The following is a 12,648-nucleotide window of genomic DNA, read 5'->3' on the forward strand; positions in this document are numbered from 1 at the left end:
TTTTTCCTGATTTTTTTTTATAATTTTGAAATTTTGTCAAAATTTGACAGATTTTGGCCAGCTGTAGTACTTGGATTCTATGAAGAAGATGGATTGGGTGACTTAGTGGGACTGTGCCATTTGCTGTGTCCATGTGTCTCTGTTTATAATGCAGACAGAAGTTGATATTCTTCATGGCAGCATTACTTGGCACTTCAGAAATGAGTATGCTCTTGGATAAAAGAACAGTCAGTCATGTAAATTGCAGCTCTCTGAGCTTATACAGATTAGAGCTGGAGGAAATGGTTTTGAGTTTCAAAATCTCAAAGAAATTTTTCACTGAAATTTCACGACAACTGAAAAAACATTCCAATCAACATTTCACATCCCTCCCTCCTCTTGTTTTTCAACCAGCTATAGGGATGGTTGCCATTATTCAGATTTTAAAATTTGGGTGTTCTCAGCTTTCTAAATTTTAATAAAAAAGCAGGATTCTCTTTTTTTCTTTTTCTTCTTTTTTTAATTCAAAAATTAAAATTTTTGGAGCTTTGATAGAAACTCTCTCTCTGGATTTCTCACCCATTCTTCAGTTTTGGTCTCTCTCACTGTAAATGCTGTAAAATTGCTTATCTAGGTCTGTTGGCTGTACCTGCCTTTGAAAATCAAAGTGCTTTACAGCTCATTTGTTGACTTTTCTGGGGCAGTTTCTAGTGCTACCCCCAGATGCTCCTCACCTCTGATTTGAAACAGTTTAGCAGCTGATATATATCTATTGAGTAAGAGAGCTGGAGTCAGAGGGAGATGGAGTTGGAGATAGGTAATGTGAGTCTGGTTTTGACCTCCAGTATCACCTGGCTTTCGTTCACACTCTGTATGGAGTTTTATTGGAGCTCTGGGTACTGCAATATTTTCCTTTCCCTTCCTTTAAGTGACTCTCGCATTTCATGGCCAATAGTTCTGAAACCCTTTTAATGTGTAAGTTATCAGAGCTTCAAGGAGGACAGTGCACTAACTAAGCCACCAATCATGTACAGGTTCTGCACTGTTCCTAACAATAATGTACCAGTTTGCTCCATTACCAGGGGCCATTCTCGCCTCAGCTGCTTTCTTTGAGTGCATGAGGCATGCATGGGCACTGAGAGATCGTGTGCTGCTCTATCACGTTGCCTCATCACTCACTGTTTAGTTTTATTTTAGGGCATTATTGTCCTCACATTGGTACCATCCAGCCTCTCCCTTGCCCACCTGGTTCCTGCACTGATGCCCCTGGGCAGAGTGAGTGCCAAAAGTGCAATGAAAGCTCCTGCTGTTTGGATACTGTGGGTCAGATCCAACAGGACCGTGAACCCGTTGAATCACTAGAAGACCTGCAATGCCCACCATGCCCATCAGGTGAGCTGCACACTTTTTAGTGTTTGTATACGTCCACCCATCTAACAGGCATTTATAGAGAGTGTGAGCCAAAACCCAATGGAATGACCCCCATTGACTTCAGTGGGCTTTGGCTCAGATCCCAGAAGACCTGAATTTGGGGTTCCTTTTTCCAAGCAGTACACCATACAGTTAAACACCCACCCCCTCTCCTTGCATGTATCACTCTTCAAATGGAAGAGTAAAAGGTGTGCTTGAGTAGTGAATCACCTGCCAGACTTGTTTCACACATTGAGCTCTGCAGTATGGTGTAGGCTTTGTCAAACCCCAACACATTGGGGCTAGGCATCAGCCATCGATCCACAAACTCAACCTGCATTGTGATATTATGATATTTACATCACTGTGTCATCTTCAGGATGTCCTAATGCCAGAGCTTTGAGACTCGACCATTAGATAGGGGCAGAACAGATTAGTAGGCCACTAGTATGGAACCTGTAAGCATTCTGCTGTCTTCTCCTCAGCCCTGCAGCCCATAAACACTCTAAAGCTGAGCTCCCAGAGCATGGCACAGTGGGACTTGTAACTTGCCCATACTTACCCATGTGTCTGACTCAGTGTGGCCTCCATTTGTTGATCCATGTGGAACAGCCTAGCAATGAACTATCTCCTCTCTGGAGTGGCCTCTCGGGAGACAGAGCTGCACGGAATGCAGTTTCCCAGCCATGTACGTTGTTCTGACTGCCTCTTCTCTCAGGTCACTTTTGTGCTGATGGATTTACAGCCCCTCCGTGCCCAGCAGGGAGCTTCGAGCCCCGAGAGCAGTTCTGCAGACCCAGCGACAGCTCCTCATGCTTGCCAGGTCTGTGTTTTATTTCAGCTCCATTTTGCACAATGGGGGAAAATAATTCTGGATCTAAATCACCCTGCTAATTAGTTGCTTATACAGGGTATGACAGTTATAGTGCTTATTTACTATCCTCTGGCTGAGATGGTATTATAGAGCACAGAGAGGAGAACACCTCGGAAATTTCCTACTCACCTCCAGATGTGAAGCGAAGCTTTCAGGAATTATTAGAACCTTAAAACAAGATAAAATTGGGTTATTATGTGCAATGGAAGTTATTTAAAATGCAATCGAAGGGGAGATTTAAAATAAATTTTGGCTGGTGAGAGGAACAAGATTAACAGTCCCAGAGATCAAAGCCTTATGCTGAACCTCTTGATATGTAAGATGTGGACAGTGGCAGAGTAATAAGCAGTCAGTAGTGTTTGAATCTAGATCCTTCAGATCTGCAGCACAGAACTCTGCCACTTGAACGAAGGGAGTAATTCCATTAGCTGCCTTCAGTAGTAGTCTGGGCTCCGATAGCAGATCAGCCACTAGAGGGGGATGCAAAACGCGTTTTGCAAGGATCCTGCACAAGCCTCTCCAACCCACTGAACTCCAGCCAATCATGTCCTGGAGGGACCAGCCTCCCAACAGACATCGGATGATGTTGATGATTGTCAGTTACTGTAGACATGGGTCATATTCACAGCACTATGTGTATAAGGCAGTGAAGCTACTCACACAAACTGACTGGCCAACATTCAGGTTACTGAAACACGGGCATTTATGCCATTCGTTGACAACTTTATCAGTGGAATATGCATCTGAAAGACTTTGGGGACATGATTTTTAGAGGGGCTTAGCACCTACAGCTGCTGTTGACTTCAGCTGTCAGTGCTCAGCACCTCAGATCTTCCCAAAAATTGAGCCACAGACACGGCAAAGGAATCACAGGAGGAGTCACTTTTTTCCAACACTGAACAGGGGATTTTATTGGAATAAGGAAACCTATTCCTAAAACTTCTCTCTTTCAAGCTGCTTTACTGCAGAGCTTCTGTCTAGTTCCTTCCCCAAGCCCTGCCTGCCTGCCTGCCCGCCTGCCCATAGGTGCTGGGGGTCCAAAGCACCATTAGCTCTCACTTTTTAAATGAGGTGGTCGTGCCTACCCTTTTGAAAACCTGAATTTGGTGGAGGAACAGCAAGTAGGGAACGGAACAGGGGGCCCAGCCCCCCTGACCAGAGTTGAATGGCCTAACAGCAGAGCATCATCCTGCTGGCAAGTCAGAGGGGTGGCTAAGCCAAACCTGAGTGACTGGTGTTGCAGCCTGGTGCACAGGATCACACCACCACTCAAATTTGGCCCATTTTGGTTGCTTGGTGCCCACACATTTGCACCCATGTGCCTTCCTGCCACAGATTCACAGCCACCCAGCTTATTACTAGCTTAAGCTGCTTAGTGAGAGAACTGGATACAGAGCTGCTATGACTGTCCACCTGGAGATGGACAAGAAGGAAACTATTTTAATGGCCGATTCCAGGGGAATGTAGAAGAAATGTTGTGACATGGGGAAGAGGAGGTTCAAATAATGTGTCCACAGTTTAAAAAAAGACTGAATTACTTTATGATCAATAGAAACATCTCTATATATTTATGATCAGATAGGGGTCAAAGCTTATGTTTCAGGGCATTGTGGGTGCAATTCACTCTGGTGCAGAGAGACAGCACAAAATTATGTCCCCCTCAAAACAGGAATTAAGTGGGCCTTGGGGGCTGGCCCTCTGCACAGGGGTGACTTCGCACTAGCTGATCTTTGCAAGCGCCAGGAAGAAATTTCCATCTTTGTAGAGCATTGCACAATGATTAGATGCTGTATGGTTTGTTTGGTCTAAATTGGTATGGCAAAGCCTATGCACCTAGCACACAAGTCACTGATGAATGTTTCCTGTTCTTAATATGTGAGGGAGAGGTCTGCTACTGTCTGCTGTGGGTAACTGAATATCCGGTCCCCCTGCATGCAGCACAGCATACATATCCCTGCAGACATGCTCTTGAAAAGATGAGGTCGCTCACACATTCCATTTAAAAACAGGTTTATTTTACTTACATGTGGCATCCATTAGAACAGGAGATCAATGGTTTGGCCACTGGTCTCTGTCTTGATGTTTGTCCTAATGAATGACACCTGTAAGTGAAAGAAACCTGTTTTTAATGGAACAGACTGCATGAGCAACCTCCTCTGAAACAGAGGGCACCTTCATGAATATGCATCCAGTGTGCAAAATCAGGGCCCAATCCGGCAAACACCCCACTAGTCTCACTGCCTATCACCCTATGAGAACACTGATGCAAATTAGTCTGTCTCTCTGTAAAGCAGTTAAATCCCAGGATTCCTGAGACATATCTTGAGAAAACCTGGACTGTGTCAAACCTGAGCTGTTCAAAGTTCTGTGCTCTGACTAAAAATGATTAGGGGACTGGAACACATGACTTATGAGGAGAGGCTGAGGGAACTGGGATTGTTTAGTCTGCGGAAGAGAAGAATGAGGGGGGATTTGATAGCTGCTTTCAAATACCTGAAAGGGGGTTCCAGAGAGGATGGATCTAGACTGTTCTCAGTGGTAGCAGATGACAGAACGAGGAGTAATGGTCTTAAGTTGCAGTGGGGGAGGTTTAGGTTGGATATTAGGAAAAACTTTTTCACTAGGAGGGTGGTGAAGCACTGGAATGTGTTACCTAGGGAGGTGGTGGAATCTCCTTCCTTTGAAGTTTTTAAGGTCAGGCTTGACAAAGCCCTGGCTGGGATGATTTAGTTGGGGATTGGTCCTGCTTTGAGCAGGGGGTTGGACTAGATGACCTCCTGAGGTCCCTTCCAACCCTGATATTCTGTGATTCTATGATTCTATAGAGCAATGAATTGGCCTTCAGTATATGACACCAATTGGGCTGCTCTCATGAATAAGGATTTGTAGGCTTTAGCCCCTGGGTTGGCTTTATTTTATTTTTGGAATTTATCTTGAAGGGTGCTGAGTGCCCTCAACATCCAGAAAAGACAGGAATCCTTAGCAGCTCGCAGAATGATGCCCCCAATAGACTTGTCTCCATGAGAAAACCAGATCTTGTTACCTTGAGGAGTCCTGTTACATAGTCAGCATAAGGCCAAATTCTCATATAACATTCATCTTTTTCATCTGTAGATATCAAAGCACCATGCAAAGGAGGATAAATATTATGATCTGCATTTTGCAGATGGGGAAACTGAGGCACAGAGCAGTGAACTTGCTCATGGTCACCCAGCAGGCCAATGGCAGAGTCAGATGGCATAGCAGTCAGTTCAGACAGGCACTGTTCTGTCTAACTTCATGTCAGCCGGTGAACTATAGGGTGAATCAAGAGTTGACACTGCCTGCTGTGACAGCAATGTTGTGCTTAACATCATGTTAGTTAACAATCTCCTCCAGGCCATGCTCTAACCCAGCTTCATTTTCAAACCTTTAATGAGAAGAACAGCAGGGGAGTAATGTACTTAAGTGATAAGCTCTTTGGGCAGGGACCCTCTTTTTGTTCTGTGTTTGTACAGCACCTAGAACAATGAGGTCCTGGCTCATGGCTGGGGCTCCTAGGCACAAATGCAGTACAAATAATTAGAATTAATAATAAGTCTTTGGGGCATGGTTTTTGTGTGTGTAAAAAAAAATATGGAAAATCCCAAGAAAACCGGCCTTTTGAAATCAGCTGCTACAAAATTGCGGATTATTTTTTCCATTTGCCTTCTGCATTGTTGTTGTTGTTTTGTTTTTCTTACAGTAGAACATTGTGAAGTCAGGAAACCCATAGAGAATGACTGAATATTGCAAATTAGCAAGTAATTGGGCAAACTCAATTAAAAAAAGAGGGAAAAAATCCCAGAATGATGCATCCCAAACTGTACTTGGTTCATTTATTTCGATAATTGTCATTTGTTTTTAATTATTTATTTTTCATTGTGTATTAGTGAGTGGAATGTAATATATTTGGGTGAAAATAATCATATTTAACTAATAGGCAGCTTCAGTAAAGTCTCCTCTGCTACTAAATCTTTGCCAAGGCACAGGTAAGGTCTGTTGCATTTCAGTGTGAATTATAATGGGTGTGGATTACCGACATTCTGCTACAATCATGATACCTTATGTGTTCACACCGCCCTGATCTGACAAAGAACTTCGCAAACTCTAACAGTACCCTGTAACATCCTAACAAATAGGTTAACACTCTTTTTCAAATAGGGAAAGTGAGTCACAGAAAGATTAAAGGAATAAACCAAAGTCCACTGAAGTTAGTGGGAGTGTTTCTGTTGACTTCTTATCCGGCCCTAAATAATTTGTCCAGGGTCTCACACTAATGAAGTCATAACTGGAAACAGAACCCAGGAGTCCTGATTCCCAATCCCCTGCTGTGACCACTAGGCACCACTGCCTCTCAGATGCACATTTATTAACAAGGTAATACATTCCTAAAACTAAGGCATATTTTCTTCTATCTGATCATTTCTTGTAAGTGGACAATTCGGCTGCTAAAGCATCCTAACTATTAAATGATTCTTTGCTCACCGGCTAAGACTAGGAAATCATTGCTTCCCTCCCGCTTCTGAAATTAAAATCAGAAGTGAATTTTCACAGCACAGCTAGGAAGAAGTCTCAAATCTCAGCCAGACAACAAAATTCAATAGACAGACAAGGCCAGCGCCATCTAAACAAACATCATAGATGGTGCAAAGTAAATTAGATTTTAAAAACTCCTTCAGTTTAATAATCTAAACTGTTAGCCTGCAGCTGTACTACCTTCTGTGATGATCGTCAGCTCTGCTAAGCAGAGGTAGATGGTTAGTGTTTGGATGGGAGATCCTCAAATAACACAAGTAGCAGTATGGAGGAGTCAGAAGGTAAGAGACACTTTACTCTAAGTCAGGGTGACACCCAGGAGTTCTGGTAAGAGATTGATCTTTATTCCCTGTCCCGACTCACATGGCATCAGTCATGATTACAAAATGTTAAAACTGCTGTGTAGCAGAGTTTAAAGCTTAGATCCTGGCAATTCACGGTCATTTATTCAATAAAACTAGTCAACAGTTTTTGTTTTTTAAATAAAAAACTAAAACTGAAAAATGTTTGGTTTAGAAAAACTTTTTTGGTAAAATTTTCCTGTAGAAAGTTCTGGGTTTTGGAAATGAAAATTCAATATTTTTTATGAATAACCAAGCCAAAAAATACCATAACCTGCATATTTGTACCAAAAAAAATGTTCAGATTTTGTTGTTGTGGTTGTGGTGGGAGTGGTAGGTTGTTTGTTATTGAATCAGATAATTTTGATCAAAATGGACATATTTATTTTGGTTGAGAAGCCATTTTTCATTGGCAGAGGAAGGAGAGAGGAGAGTAGATTAAAATTTTTGAGCACCTCTAGTCTTTATAAATTCTCATGTTAATCCTCGTATCCTACACAAATCCCAGTTCAAGTAATTTCATTTTTCCTGCCTAAAATTCCTGCTGCCATTTCACTTCGATAAGGTTTTCTTCCTTTCCTTTCCTAAATTGGTATACATGCTGTCTGCTGTTTAAACAGCTTCTATGTTCCAAACCAGAAGAGGCTACTAAATTTGTGTTTCGTTTAAGGATGTAAAGCACTTTGGGATCCTTGGAGAGGCATGCACTCTGTAAACCTGGGACAGGAGCAGCAACACTGGAAAGGAATGATTTTTTAATTATGTGTTTTTCTTTTATCTCAACAGCATCCCCTTAAGTCCCCTTCCTTTGTTTAACACACAGGGTTTCAGAGACTGTCACGTTTGCAATGTTTGTCATTCAAGCAGGTATCTACATGTTTGGGCTGAGTATGTCTCCAGTCTATGAAACCCGTTCATCACTCTGTATTTAGAATACAAACATGGCAACAGCTCAACTGTTATACAGACCAGGCTCTCTCAAGACCAGAGTCCAGATATTGGGGTATTAAATACATTAATAAGGGGACCCTGGCAAACCTGCATCAATGTGTGTTTGCAGGCTGATGTATTTATTTGTTTTTAATGTATCTATTCCTCATATTATCAGCTCAAAACACAATCCAGATGGTTTTATTGCTTCCAAAAGTGACTCAACTATAAGGAAACATTCAGCTAGTCCAACATCGCCACCCTCTGGTGCTGCAGTGATTTTATCACCCTGTCTAGGAGCACATCTCCATCATATTTCCTTGCAGTAGGACTCATCATGGTAAAAGAAAGGGAGCCACATTTTGTACACTACAACCCTTTTTGCAATTTCAAGGTCTCTAGAGGCCTTAAGTGTTCTCTCTCTCCCTAGGAATCAGACAGTGTCTCAAGTGCCCCACTGGGTATTTCTGCCCTGCTGGTGCCCGTTACCCACACCCATGCCAGGCAGGTACATATAATCCTCTCCGGGGGCAGGATGATGCCACAGACTGCAGAGCCTGCCCAGCAGGTAGAGTTTGTACCCAGGCTGGCTTGACCCAGCCAGACTCGGAGTGCATGGCTGGGTAAGTATCAGTTATTTGTTTCTGTGACTGTGCTCTTTGGTTCTGCCTCTTTTGTTTTGTTAACACGTGAGGGTGTGGGGGAAGTGAGTTGTCACCTTTCCACCTGTCACTCAGGTAATGTCAGCCTAGCAGGAAATCAGAGCTTTAATAGGACCATAAGGTCTTTAAGGAAGGGGCTATCTTTTCTTCTGCATTTGTACAGCACCTAGCACAATGATGTCTTGCTCTGTGATCAGGGCTCCTAGGTGTTACCTATAATATATATATAATATATAGTATAAATAATAATACAAACTCATCGGGTCTCAGTGAGCATATTCATAATGCATAGCATCCCGATTCCTAACATCTAGATCTAGTTGAACTTTATTTATTGAAAATGTAGAACAAACTATTTCATTCAATGTATTTCACTGTAAACGTTGATATTTTGCCAAAATATCAGACCAAATGTTTTATTTCAATTTTTAGTCTTTTCATTAAAAATTTTAAAAATTAGTAGAAATTGAACGGTTTTCACAAAAAGTTTCAATTTTGACAAAACTTTTTTGAGGGGAAACAAATTCCAATAAAATATTTAGACCAGTTGTGCTGACCTCCATTGTGGGAAGGCTCCAGAATATCAGCTTCACAAGAGATATGTGAAGATAGAGGCATTGTCAAGATGTAAAGGAACTATAGGGGCATAATAAAAGCTCCTTCAGTTGGGATGAGAAAGTCTGATAAGCCCTTACATTGTAAATTCTATTAATTTTTTTGTATTGCCTAGGAGCTCCAGTTATACACCAGGACTCCATTGTGCTAGGAGCTGTACAAACAGAATAAAAAGATGGTCTTCTCCTTCCCCCTACACACCCCCCCCCATAGTTCCACTTCCGGCTATTCACAGATATGCTGCCCAACTCTCCTCCCACATGGTAGAGAAGTGTCCTGACCCTGCTCCCATCTTTATGGCTTTCCTGCAACTTCCTAGGCAAGTTTCCTGTCTCCAAACCAGTCGCTCAACCTACCTCCCACCTCAGCAGAGGCTGCAAGCCCTTATCAAGCAACCTAACTCATCTGCAACATCAAGTGGCCCAATTTCTGCTTAGCTGCAGAATTCTTCCACAGCGCCCTCCATGTGACAAGTGGCCCCAGTGTTTGGGGAGGGGCAGGAAGGGCTCTGTAGTATCTGAACCCTTGACACAGCCAGCTTTCTTGTGTTTTTCTAGTTATGTGTGTCCAATGGGGTCTTCCAGACCTCATGCTCCGAGCAACGCCTGCCCTCCAGGCACATTCAGCAACCATCTCCACCTTTTTGATAAGTCTCAGTGTGAAACATGTCCTGCCAGATTCGTCTGTACGAGAGGTGTGTTATTCCTTGGACCCTTGTGTCTCTATGGGAATGACCCAGTGCTATGGGTCATTGGAAGGGGGCTTTTCCAGGCCCTATGGGTCTGTCTACCCAGCACACTAAGCCCACTCTCTGGCTCAGGTTTGAACCCAAGCCACGCTTCTGTCCACACACAAATCAGTCTGACTCAAGTCAGCAAGTACTCAGACCCCAGGTCCTAGGACCCTGCTAAGAGGGTGGGTCAGAACCCAAGCCCTGCTGTGACTTGGGTCCAACCCTGTCATTCTGCAGTGTGGATGTAGCTCAAGCCACAGACCTGAATCAGACGGTGTGTATAGTGCAGTATGGACATGTTAGCAAGGCTGTGAGACCGAGGTCCAGCAATGGTAAACCTAGGTTACAATGCAGTGTGGATGCTCAAGTGCAGGCTTTGAAACACTGAGTCCAAAAGCCAGGCTCCCACAGACTTGGGTTTACATTACAGTGTAGACATGCCCTCTGAGGGTACCCTCGTGCCATGGGTAAAGGGACTTGAGTAGCTTCTTTTTGCCCCTTCTGAGATAGCCCAGAGCCTTGGGCAAATGGAGCGCACTGGTAAGTTCCAGTCTAGTCCCAGTACCCCTGCACTATGGCCAGTAGCAGTGAGTACCTTCCCAGGGGTTATTGCCAGCACAGACTGCTCAGTGCCTTGGGCAGATTTCATAGAGTGTAACTAAGCTGGTGCCTGTGCCATGTTAGATCTTAATTTGAATTTAAGGCTTTCCTTGGTTTAAACCAATAGGTGCTGCTCTAGCACAAAAAGGTCGTAGCATGAATAAACAGACCCACAAGCAACCAGGCGTAGGTTCCCAAATCTTGTAATTCATTCATTGCCTCATCACTCTGACCACTCTCCTTGGAATCAGTCCCTGGAAGACTCTTCAGAGTGTTGCCTGCAAAGTGACTCACTCTCTGATCAGTATAATAATTATAATCCCTAGCTTTTACATAGCACTTTTCATCCATAGATTGCAAAGCACTTTACAAAGGAGGTCAATAACATTATCCCCATTTTACGGAGGGGCAACTGAGGCAAGTAAAGATGGAGTGACTAGCCCAAAGTCATTCAGCAGGCCAGTGAAAGAGCCAGAAACAAAACCAAGGTCTCTTGAGTTCCAGTCCAGCGCTTCATCCGCTATGTCACACTGCCTTTCCTAATGTCCATCCTTGTGTTTGCAGGAACAGGGGGGAAGCAGAAGCCCCCTGTCCCATGTCCAGCTGGTCACTACTGCCCCCCAGGCACAAAACATCCAGCACAATACAAGTGTGCCGCAGGCACCTGGAGCAATAGGACAAGCCTGGCATCAGAGGAGGAGTGTTTGCCCTGTCCTGAAGGCTGGTTTTGTGTGGCAGGAGCTCGTGTGCCGTCAGGGAGATGCAGCCCTGGACATTACTGCCCAGATGGTAAGTAGATACTAAGCAGAGTAGGGGGAATTTAGCTCATTTTTGTGTTTAGTAACTATCAGCACACAGAGCACGGTTTTCACACATTTGTTCATTGTTTACTCAGCCAGTGTTTTGCACCAATATATTTCAGCCTGCGGGTTGATAGCAAACTGTGCTCTCTGAGTATTTGATATTTGAAACTCAAGCTGTTTGGACTGGCACGTAGATCACATGGTATTTTCCATCCCTTGATTGCATCCGCATAAAATTTAGAATCAAGCTTCTGGTGCAAATACTTATGATTCCAAATTCAAAACTGCTTGCAAAGTGTCTGCAATATCTGCCATGTCAATGATTACACCTGCTGGTGAACTTGTTCACCAAAGTATAGTTAGATCTAGGTGGGGAAGCACCTTTCCATTCTCTCTCACTTAGAGAGAGGATTAGTGTTAGGATCTCCATCACCTCCTCATCTTTGGGAAAGGTACACGGACAAGCACCCAGTTCCCCTGTCCTGCGGGAACCTACAGTACCAGACTGGGAAATGGCCGAATGGACAACTGCACTGCCTGCCCTGTGGGATCGTACTGCACAGATGGGACCTCCAAGCCAACTCTGTGCCCAGCGTAAGTAGATTGTGTGTTGTGAAAAAGAGACCTTGAGACCAATGCGCTGACCCATTTGAGCAGGGCCTAAAGTGTTACCCAGGTTGGACCTCAGAAATCTTCCCTATCCCAATGTATGCAATATGTGTGTACATTATAAGTGTGTGCAAGTGAAGTGCTCCATCTTAACCTGCATGTTTCTGAAGGTCAAGGGTTTGTGTGAGTTCCATCATGGGTGGGACGTTTCCTACCAGCTCTGGATATGGTGAGTTTCCTCCTGTGGTGTCTTCTCTGTATTATATCCAAGGAAAGAGCAACACCCAGGTTGCACCAAATTTGCTGCCATGCGTGACTCTGCCTCCTCCCCTCTATCCTTATTCAGAGGAACTTATCGCAAGGAGCAAGGAGCAAAGGTGGCTGGAGACTGCATCCCCTGCCCTGGAGGATACCACTGCCCTGAGCCTGGCACTGTGGCTCCCCAAGCATGTGGTGCTGGCAGCTTTTCAGTAAGTGGCAATTGTTTCATTCTGGTTGCTGTGCAGCACAAGAATTGAAGGGTGGCAGGGAAGGA

The 12,648-nt window shown here is 43.9% G+C and overlaps 1 long non-coding RNA gene across 1 annotated transcript; it reads left to right on the plus strand.

Moving 5' to 3' along the window:
• Window positions 1–1,180: 1,180 nt before the first annotated feature.
• LOC141975854 (uncharacterized) lies at window positions 1,181–10,019 on the plus strand. Its single transcript, XR_012636017.1, has 4 exons — window positions 1,181–1,371; window positions 2,108–2,212; window positions 8,522–8,714; window positions 9,926–10,019. It is a non-coding gene; the product is annotated as an uncharacterized LOC141975854 (long non-coding RNA).
• Window positions 10,020–12,648: the final 2,629 nt, after the last annotated feature.

Source organism: Natator depressus, chromosome 22, assembly GCF_965152275.1.
Source record: "Natator depressus isolate rNatDep1 chromosome 22, rNatDep2.hap1, whole genome shotgun sequence".
NCBI lineage: Eukaryota > Metazoa > Chordata > Testudines > Cheloniidae > Natator > Natator depressus.